Source organism: Zonotrichia albicollis, chromosome 19 (genome assembly GCF_047830755.1).
Source record: "Zonotrichia albicollis isolate bZonAlb1 chromosome 19, bZonAlb1.hap1, whole genome shotgun sequence".
Taxonomy (NCBI): Eukaryota; Metazoa; Chordata; class Aves; order Passeriformes; family Passerellidae; genus Zonotrichia; species Zonotrichia albicollis.
The window spans coordinates 5,965,191-5,976,338 of NC_133837.1; positions in this window are offsets into that span (position 1 = coordinate 5,965,191).

Below are 11,148 nucleotides of genomic sequence, written 5' to 3' on the forward strand. Positions count from 1 at the left end.
ATGCTGGTTTTCTTTAGATTAGGGAAATGTTTGCACACATTCATCAGTAAAAACCAAGCAGAAAAGAGAATAGAAAACTTTGATAAGGAAAATCATCACTTAGCCTCCAAAAAGGAATTTAAACCAGGAGTTTAGATATGTGAAATTACTTTCAATTCCAAACAAGAATGGAAAACTGGAATGCTGAGGTCTCTTGTGAGCTGGAAAATGAGACATTAGGGAGCCCTGGATGAGAAAGTTTGAAATTAAATGTTTCTTTTCAAAAGAATCACAGTATTTTGCTAAATACTAACACCCTTAGTAGGTTTAAGGTGAAGCAATAGGAAAAAAATCTTTTAGAAATTCTTGTCTCAATGAATATTTACCATGGAAAATATCAGTGGAAGCACATTTTTTAATTACAGAAGTTTCTTTTCTCAAACATTATTCATCTGTGATTTTAAGAGGCTTTGGAGGAGGCTGGGATTTGGGAGGAGGTGTATGAATTACTGATTAACTCCACAGGAGAGCTCTGAGCTGTGAAATCTCAGGGCTGCTGGAGAGCAGCATTTCAGCAGGGCTCTTGTGTCATCTTTGCATCATCTGGAGGCAGGAATTACAGCCAGGAGACAAGTGGAGATGTGAGGACTGCTCTGCTGCTGGGATTTCAGTGCAGCCTCAGGAAGGATTTCAGGCTGAGGGAACAAGGACAGCACAGGGAGCTGTGAGTTGTTAAGTCCAGTGGGACAAGGGCTTGTCTTTCTGAACTCTAAGTCTTATTAGCTACATTTTCATCATTATTTTTTGGCCTTTTTTCTTTTTTTAGCTAACTTTACTGGAAAGAGGAGATGGAAAATAGAGATACCTGAGTAGAGGCTGCTGCCAGACAGAAGGATGGCAGACTGACAGCCAAGTGTCCATATGTCTCCCTCATGGACAGCGTGCTACTCCTCTTCTATAAATAATGCAAGAGAGCTGGCTGGGAAGAATTAGCCTGTGGTGGTTCTGTTATTCAGTGCACACAGAGCTGAGCCCTGGCTTCATTACCCCGAGCAATGGGAGGGTGGGGTGTGGGATGTCAGCACAGCAGCGTGGCCACAGGAGGTGGCAGCAGGACTTGGGCAAATTATGCTCCCCACAGCTGGGCTGATAACACCAGCATGGAGCAACACTGAGCTGTGGGAGGAAGGGACAGGCCAGCTCCTCATTTACAGCGCACAAGATGTTATTGCCAAGGTATAACATTGTCCAGCCTGTCTGCTTTTCCCTCCATGGGAAGCCTGCCCATCCCAGCAGCACAGCACCGTGCTCTGAGCAGCCCCAGGGTGTCAGATTAAGCCATTTTCTGACACAGAGAAAGGGCAAATCAGGGGAGTTTTAAAAACCTCTGTTCCATTTTCAGTCTCATGAGAAGGGCGAGACAATACAGGTATTATAATTCACGCCATCACAATCAGAAGCAAACTATTTTCTAATTAAAATACACTATAACTGTTTCTTGGCCTATCAGTTTTTGCCACACCATACTATAAATACCTTAAAGCCAATCACCTAAAATTACTCTTTGTGGGTTCTAATACAATGCATCTTTCATAGTTCTATTTCTCCATATATATCTATATTATCTATATTATATATATGTACACCATTTATGTATCTGGTCTTTTTTGCAAGGTCATCCTTTCAAACTTGTCTTTAGCTCCATTTCTCTCTCAGCAATGTCTGTCCTATTCCATGGTATTTCTAAGTCACCATTTCTTATCTCAAATTTTGCATACAGATGCACACTGTGTGAACTTTCAGTCAGGCTTTGAGAATTCTCTACAAATCCATTTCCCACACCAGGGCAGTGCTGGGACACGACTGTTCAATGCTGCTTCATCCCTCCACAAAAAGAGCATCAAACCCAACCACTGCTCACCCCAAGGGGTCTTTTCCTTTCCATCTTTCCCCTCCTGCAGTTCCCCTCTCATTTCTGTGCATAAAGCCCCCAGACCCCTCCCTGCTCAGTGCTGTAATGCCAGCCTGGGGACCAGAAGCAGCATAATCACATCAGCACCCAAATGAAGCAGTTGTAGGGATTAGCAGGGCTAATTGGCACCACACAGAGCTGCTGTCCCTGCCCTGCCTCGGGGAATGGAGCCTGGCACAGGCAGGCACAGCTCAGAGCTCCCTGCTGCTGCTCCTCACGCCCTGGAGCCACGCCAAGGGCAGAGGTGCATCCCACAGAAACTTCTGGAAGAAACAGCACAGAATTTCCCTCCCTGTCACCCCCCTGCAGGAGCAGCCCAGGGCAGACACTGACTGGCCCAGCTGGTGCAGACAAGGGTTTCTCCTCCTCCCATCAAGGTGGGTCTGGGTAAACCCAAACCAGGGTCCCCATGCACCAAACCTGCCCATCCAAGTTATCCTCAGCTGTGTGAGCAGAACATTTCAAGGTTTCACCAAGGTCTAGGTGGGCTTTAGTGACTTTTAAAGATGCATTTGAGCAACCTGAGTAATCTTTAGGGAAGCCAGTGGACACTTGAGCAGGTCACTGAACTGCAGCAACCCAAAGAACCCACCAGATTTTCTGCTTCCCCTGTCACTCCTCACTGCCTAACTTCACAAACAGCTCCCCAAGCTCCCTCAGCTTAAACACACCAATTTGCATAAACACACCCTGTGGGGACATATTTTCCAGGCTCATGTGTGCAAAATTGACAGAAAATGCCCCTAGGAGTGTGTAAAAACACTGAAACACCCAGATTCACAACAAGATCTCTGATCAGAGGGAGCTGTGAAGGCAGCCTGGAGTGAGAGCCTGGGCACAGCCAGCCCTTGCACAAAAGAATTTGTTCTGTACCATAGAAAAATGATTTTTGTTATTATTTTTCTTCCTGTTCATTGTTCCTTTTCTTTCTAAATCCCTCCAGGAAACACCAGGAGTTGTGTATTAAGGGCTGCAGATGTCAAAGAATGCTCTCTGGTGCATTTAACAGCTTCTTTATCACTTCTGAAAGGACCTGGGGTCAGCAGTCCAGACTTGGTATCTTCAAATGGTTTTGTAAAAGCAACATTTTCAGTCCAAGTATTCTTAACTCAGTGAAAGCACTGTATGTGCTAGATTTCTTTTTATCCAGTGAGTTGAAAGCCAGAAAATCAATGAAATAAAATAAATACACCTGACTATGATCTCCCCTGCTGTATGAGCTTATTTCAAGCATGCCAGAACTATATTCACCCAAAAGCTGTGAAGGAGCCCAGGGATGAAACAGCTTCAGCTTTAACTCTGGAGTGTTGCTTCTTGCCTCAAGTTCTGGGTAGTGAAGAACTAAAAAGAGGTGAATGTGAGAATGTGAGGCCAGTTTGCCAAAGGAGGATTCACTGATGAGTAGAGGGACTACGGAGGAGTAAGGAGAGTGGAGTAAAGAGAATACACAGGAACTTGAGTGAGCAGAGTAGGGAAAAGGCAGCTCTGGGTCTTGAAAGAGAAGCTCTGCCTCAGGAATAGATTGGAGCTCTCTCAAGGTGTAGAAATATAGAAATAATTCCAGCAGTTTGTTTGGATTATCAGAAAGCACTCAAAGTCCTTCATTAGCTAATCTTCCATGAGCCCAGAGGAATATATATTTTTTATTCAATTATATATTTGTTTTTAAACATATTTAAACATATTTAAACAAATATATAAACAATTATATATTTGTCTGATATATATATCAGACAAATATATAATTGAATAAAAGTTTAAAAACAAAGTGTGGGGGGCCAATTTTCAGAGGAGACAAAGCTGTGGTGTCCAACCATCCAGCAGCTTCCTAAGTGAGCAGGGGAAAAAGGATTGAAGGGGAAAATGACAACGTTTACTGATGCTGCAGAGAGATTCTGGAGAGTAAAGTCCAACAGAAACATTAAACCTGTTTGCTTCTTGATCTTGATAATATCTGAGTCTCCCTGCATATCTAGGGCTGCAGTGGCAGCAGCAAATGCTGCTCTGTGCTCACACTGACCATGCCAAGCCCTTGCCATGTAAAAAATGTGCTCACATTGCCATCAAACAGCCAAGTGGGTTCCTGCACTGTGCCCTGGGCATGGCAGCAGGGCTGCCAAGGCACAGCTGTGGAGGTGCTTGAGGATCCCCAGTACGAGGGAAGAGATGAAAGTCTTGACTCCATGTTTCAGAAGGCTGATATATTATATTATATTATATTATATTATATTATATTATATTATATTATATTATATTATATTATATTATATTATATTATATTATATATCATATCATATCATATCATATCATATCATATCATATCATATCATATCTCATATTATATTTATTATAATGATATATTAATACTACACTAAAGAAAGAGAAAGGAGACATCAGAAGGCTAGAAAGGAATGAATAATAAAAAACCTGTGACAGACTCAGAGCCTCAACACAGCTGGGCCATGATTGGTCATCAAGTAAAAACGATCCACATGGAACCAATCAAAGATGCACCTGTTGGTAAACCACCTCCAGACCACAGTCCACAGCCATCAGATAATTATTGCTTACATTTCTTTTCTGAGGCTTCTCAGCTTCTCAGCAGAAAAATCCTAGTAAAAGTATTTTCATAAAATATGTCAGTGACACAGCCATGCCAGGAGTAGCTCATGGCAAGGAAGGTTTGAAGAGAAGATGCTTCAGACTGCTGGGCAGAGGTGGCACAGGTAGTAAAGGCAAAAATCTGCCCTTCCCTTCTCCCCCAGGTAAGGTCTGTCAGCTCCCACTGCTTTCCGTGCACAACTGAGGCATTTCTGTGGGCTGTGCTGAGGGGAGGAGGCACAGCCAGATGTTGCACTGGCACAGAGTCCTGGAGCATCCCTTGGATAATGGCCCAAGGGGACAGGAACTCAGCCAAGGTCACCCAGAGCCTCTTTGCAAAGAGCTGTGGGACATCTAATTGCAGTCATTAGTGAACTGAGTCACACTCTGCTAATGCAGGCTGGCAAAAGGAGCTCCAAGCCACCAAAATCCTCCAATGTTTGGCTTGCACTTAACACTGGAGGTGTTTAGAGGCTCTCAAGAACCTCCCTCCCCTGCGGCAGGTGCCCAGCCTCTCCCATTTGGGTTGAACACAGCAAAATTGCAAAGTGGGAAGAGCTTCAAGGCTCCCTGCCAGCCCCAGCCCCTGAGCTTGGCTGTTCTCACCCTCAGTGCCCCAGCTGGAGAACCATCTGATCCCAAAATCCCTCCTCAAGACAGTGCTGGCTTTTTAGCCATCCTGGAGAACCATCTGACCCCAAAATCCCTCCTCAAGGCAGTGCTGGCTTTTCAGCCCTGCCAAAAACTGTGTTGGCAAGATGGGAATAGCCAGGCTGTGGGTTAGCAAGGAACTGTGGAGGTTTGGGTGGCAGGGATGGGCCAGGCTCCCCTCTGCCTGTTTAAAGGCTCTCAAGAACCACACTCCCCTGCAGCAGGTGTCCAGCCTCTCTCATTTGGGTTCAAAAAGAGCTTCAAGGCTCCCTATCAGCCCCAGCCCCAGCCCCTGAGCCTGGCTTTTCTCACCCTCAGTGCCCCAGCTGGAGAACCATCTGACCCCAAAATCCCTGCTCAAGACAGTGCTGGCTTTTCAGCCCTGCCAAAAACACTGCTGGCAACTGGGAATAGCCAGGCTGTGGGTTAGGAGGAACTGTGGAGATTTGGGTTGCAGGGATGGGCCAGGCTCCCTCTGCCAGGGCTCAGGAGGGGACCAGAGCAGCCTGAAGTGCTCTGAGGCCAGAAGGTGCTCTGGAAACCTCCCTGGAGCTCTGAGCACACCCTTCAGAGGCAACATCCCCTCCCTGTTTACTCATGGTGGAGCCAGGGTGGCTGTGGGCACAGCCAGGGTGTGTAAGCATGTGAAAGGATGCACTTCATTTCACCTGAATCTCTTCATCTGCACAGCCCTGGGGTGCTGCTGCATGAGACAGGGTGCAAAACAAGGGGATTAAACAGCAGAATACCAGGACAGCTGGAGCAGCCACTGCCAGGGACACCAGCTCAATGATGGGGGCAAGAACTGCATCCCCCAGCACCCTGGAGGGAAAGGAGAGCTGATGTGCTCAGGGTCTGGAGACACACAAGAGAATTTCAGACCACTGCTGATTTCTGCAATGAGTGGGGCTTTTTTTATCCCTTGGGGTGTTTATTCAATAATACAGGTGTTTGAACCATCATGGACATATTTTATGAAAATTCCTTTCATTGGGACTTTTTCTCCTGAGAAGCTGAAAGGCCTCAGAAAGTAAATATAAACAATGGTTATCTGCTGCTGTGGAATGCAATAGGTGCATCTGTGATTGGCCTCATTTGGTTGTTTTTAATTAATGCCCAGTCACAGCCAGCTGGCTCGGACAGAGATTCTGAGCCACAAACCTTTGTTATCATTCCTTCCTATTCTATTCTTAGCCAGCCTTCTGGTGAAATCCTTTCTTCTATTCTTTTAGTATAGTTTTAATGCAATATATATCATAAAATATTAAATCAAGCCTTCTGAAACATGGAGCCAGATCCTTGTCTCTTCCCTCAACCTGAGACCCCTGTGAACACGGTCACAATGGGGTGGGAGCAGCACAGCTGGGGCAGGTCAGAGCTTCTCTTGCAGTGATGCAAACTGCAAATAAACGGAGTTGCAGCAGAGCAGTCTAACAGGGACACAGGGGCATTGCCTGGGCTGCAGATGGGCTTGGCTGCACCCCCTCCTCACACCAGGGCTGGGGTCAGCCCTCAGCAACCCCAAGCCCACTCTCAGCCCCCTGATCTGCTCTGGGCTTCCCACTGAGTGGGGCAGCACCTGGAAACAAAAGAGCCTTCATCAGGTGGTGTTCCTCTGGTCCAAAGCAAGGCAAAGAAAAGCATTTTGAGACAATCAAGCACGCTTTCCAGCTGTGGAACCAGGCACCTGCTCAGTGTCCCCACTGCTCTGGAGCAGGGAATTAAGGCATTTATTCTACATTAGAGCCATTTCCAGAGGAATCTCCCTCTGACACAAAATGCCAGCAGCCACTTCCCTGGGAAGGAGGGTTTTCAAAATGCAGGAGCAAACAATGCTGGGGAGGGACAGTGGGCAGGGAGGGCTGCACCCTGAGAGAAGGGAAATGAAAGAAGGAACCACAGGAGAGCGTGGCACAGGTGGAGTGCCACATCCACTGCTCAGCCAACACCCTCCAGCCTGTCCCTACATCAAAAGTTCCAACAGAGGAGCCAACACTGCAGAGCCACCTCCCCTGTGCCCTGCAGGCTCCTCTGCTGCCCCCAGACCTTGTGCTGTGGCTCAGATGTCCCTGCAGAGAGCACAGAGAAGGCAGCTGCTCCCTGTTCCTCATCCCAGGAAGCTACATTTTGGGCAAAAATGCTTGACTTAAAAACTGGCACATAGTTTTGAGTCTTTTAACTGGCACCTGTTGTTTTTGGCAGTGCTTTTAGCTGCAAGTCTTTTCTTTTTCAAGGCCCCTGCACAGAGCTGTTCCCACCTGCCTGGGCAGGGAGCTCACAGCAGTGCACGGGGCACAGGAGGTTCATGAGCAAATCCCTGAGGACAGAGACCCAGTTGCTGGATTCTGAGGTGAGGAAATGTTGGATTAGGCCCTTTTCTGACTCAGAGATGGGGTAACTGAGAGGTGTTTTAAAAACTTTTATTCTGTTTTCAGTGTCGTGTGAAGGGTGAGACAATACAGGTGTTATAATTCATATTATCACAATTAGAAGCCAACTATTTCCTAATTACGATACATTATAAGTATTTCTTAATAGCTTTTACCACACTCTACTATAAATACCTTAAAACTAATCATCTAAGATTACTCCTCATAAGTCCTACTACAAGATATCTTTCATAGTTCTAGTTATCCAAAGTATTTTGTTTTATTTACAAAACCATCCTTTGAAAGGATGGTTATTTCTAGTTCCATCTAGTTCCAAAGGAAGGAACTTATTTCTAGTTCCATTTCTCTCTCAACAATGTCTGTCTTATTCCATAACATTTCTAAGCCAACATTTCTTATCTCAAAGTTTGCAAACAAATACATACTATGTGAACCTTCTATGAAACTTTAAAGAATTTTCTACGAATCCATTTCCCACAAGGAAAGAGTTTATCTCACTCAAATCACCCAGCAGTGGATGACCCTGCAGCTCTCTCTGAGCACAGACTGGTGCCCAGTGCCACCAGCATGGCAGGGACACCTCCATCAACTCAACCTTGAGAAGACATGGCTGAGGTGTTGGGAAAGATGAAAGTTTGACAAGAAAGTTTCACAGCTTGGCAGAAAGATTTTTGAATGTAGAATCTGAAGAAGGAATAGAGATAGAAGCAAGTTTTGATACAGAAAAATAATAGATGTGTAAATTGACAATTGCTGAGCCAGCCTTGCTGGACAGCTAAGAAAGCAAAGGCTGTGTCGAGTTGCAAAGAGATTTTATGACTTAGAGCAAAGGATAAGCTGACCACAAACAAGAAGATGTTTTTACCAAACAGAAAGATAGCACAAGCAAACAAGATTATTGATGTTGCAAGTAGAAAAAAGGTCTCAGAATTATCTACTACAAGAAAACTGAAAAACAACTTCTAGCTTAAACTGTAATGCACTAACTTTTAGTGATTGGAGAACAGTAACATGAATATGGTAATTATGGTAGTTATGATAGGCTATAGATAAAAGTTAAAGTATAAATTGGTTCTGTATTAAGATGCTCAGCAAAGAAAAGTCTATAATGCATTGTAACAAAAATTAAAGGCTTGTTTGCAGCTGGAGCTGACAGCTGTAGGCACAGCTCTGTCACCCTCAACCCTGGACTGCTGTGACATCCTGGGTACAACAAACTGCATTTTGGAGAGCTGCCTGGAGTCCCACATCTCTCATTCAGGTTCTTACACTGAGGGAGCCTGGGGGGCTCATTCCTGTCTGTCAGTGCCTGCAGGGAGGGCTCAGAGCAGGGCCCAGGCTCTGCTGGGCTGGGCACAGCAACGGCACCAGAGGAACGGGCAGAGACCTCACCTGGACATGAGGAAGAATTTCCTGTGCAGTGACCAAGCACAGGATCAGGGACAGATGTGCCCACCAGTGGGGACAGACAGTGGAAGAGTCGAGACAACAATTGGGAACCAGCTGGGAACTTGAATATCACATTTCCATGTGTCCAAGACCATGAGTAAAAAGGGATTTAACAGAAACAGAGGGATTTAAATACAACATTCCCTGGAACAAGACATGACCAGGGGACTGCCAGGCCTCACCAGTGCTCTTCCTCAGGAGCTGCTGCCATTCCTGGCCACCAGCAGAGCTTCAGGAGGACTTGAGCTCAGCACAACATTGCAAATCCATTCTCTCCTCTGGGTTGACCCCAAAGTCAGGGCAGATCCTCAAGAGCTAACTGGAATTTCTGTGTGACCACAAGAACATTGCCAGTTTCGTACTGGATTGCCCAGAGAGGGTGTGGGGTCTCCCTCACTGGAGAAATTCCAGAACCTGGGTACAACCCAGTGCCCTGAGCAGGGAGGTAGCACCACATGAGCCATGGTGCTCCCTTCCATCCGACCCAACCTGTGGGACTGAGATGGCCCCACACACCACACCCTGAGCACGGGGACAAACCCTGGCCAGGGCACAGGCAGCTGGGTCAGCTGGGGCTGCCCATGGCCCAGGACATCCACTCTGTGCAGCCCAGGCAGTTGGGATGGCTTCTGGAGGGGGCACAGCCCTGCCCCTGCTCCGTGACCCCAAACTGCTCCTGGCTGCCCTGCAAGAGCCAGGGGAGCTCAGTGCAGAGCAGAGAGGGGCTGCAGATCCAGAGGGGCTCACACAGTGTCAGGAGGACTCTGGCTCAGTTTGGTGATGCTGCCACAAGGGGGAAAAAAAGGACTTTATTGTCTCCTTTACTGTCTCCTCTGGGGAGTGAAGGCAGCACTGAGCCACCACCACTGGGAATGGAAGTTACCCTCAGAGTAAGCAAGGGCAGAAATTATGTGGGATTTCTTGTGAAAAGCAGCTTTTTAAGGAGTATTTGAATCAGCATCTGCTGTTCCAGAGAGGTGACCCACAGCAGCACCAGCTGTCACCATCCCCAGCTCCATCCCCTGTGTGCAGGATGGCAAATGCCACCAGCGAGTCCACAGTGGCACGAACTCAGAGTGGTGACATTTGCTGCTCTTTATGCACTGCCAGAGAACTTTTCACACTTCATCTCCTGTCTCCTGTGAGAGGGTTTTGGAGAGCTCCAGCAGAAATCTTTGCTGCCAGGCTGGGGCTGTGTGCTGCCCTCCATGATGAGAAAACACCTGGGATCAGCAGCAGCTGGAAATTATAGAGCCTGACTTTTTCCTAGCAGACTTCTGACCCCAGGGCACTTTCCTAAATTTTCTAACGCCAGTTATGAGGGCTGAGGAGTACAGAATGGTGTCCCAGGAGGGCATAAGGCAACTGTTCAGCTGTAGAGAGGAGGAAAGGCTGAGGACATGGAAGCAGACTGCAAAGGAATGATGTGGTCAGCACAGGCAGAGCAGAGCACACAGGTGCTGCACAGGATATTTGGGACAGAAAATAATGGCAAAGAGGCTTTTTTCTCTAGTCTAGCAACAGCTTCTGGCCCATGGATGGTGTGTCTCAGTGTGTCTGTACTCCTCATGGCTTTCCTGATGATGATGTGATGGCCACTTCTCTAATGACTGCAGCAGGACACAGACATATGGGAGCCCAGCTTCCCCCAGTGGCAGCCCCGTGGGCACAGAGATTTCCTGATAAATGAAATCACAGGTTTCATGTTTTCTGAAAGGTTTAAGTGCCACAAAAGGAAGTATCAAGTTGGGATCCACAGGCCTGGAAAAGTGATGGATTACCCAGATGGATCACCCTTCCTGCATCCCACTACTCCTTCCTTGCTCTGGGATGGGTTAACACCAACATGAGTGGTGGTGACAGGGACAGAGGAGTGACAGGAGTGTGGGGACAGAGGAGTGACAGGAGTGTGGCAGTCCCGGTGTAAGTGCCTGGACAGACACCTGGACACACCTGCCATGTGCTGGAGGTGCTGAGCAGAGGCACCGACGTCTCCATCAGCATCCCTGCACTCCCAGCCCTTTGGGCCACATGCAGGCTGTAGGAAAGGGGTTCAAGGACAGCAGCAGGTTGTCCCTGCTCTGCCTGGCGGAAGGACACTGCCAC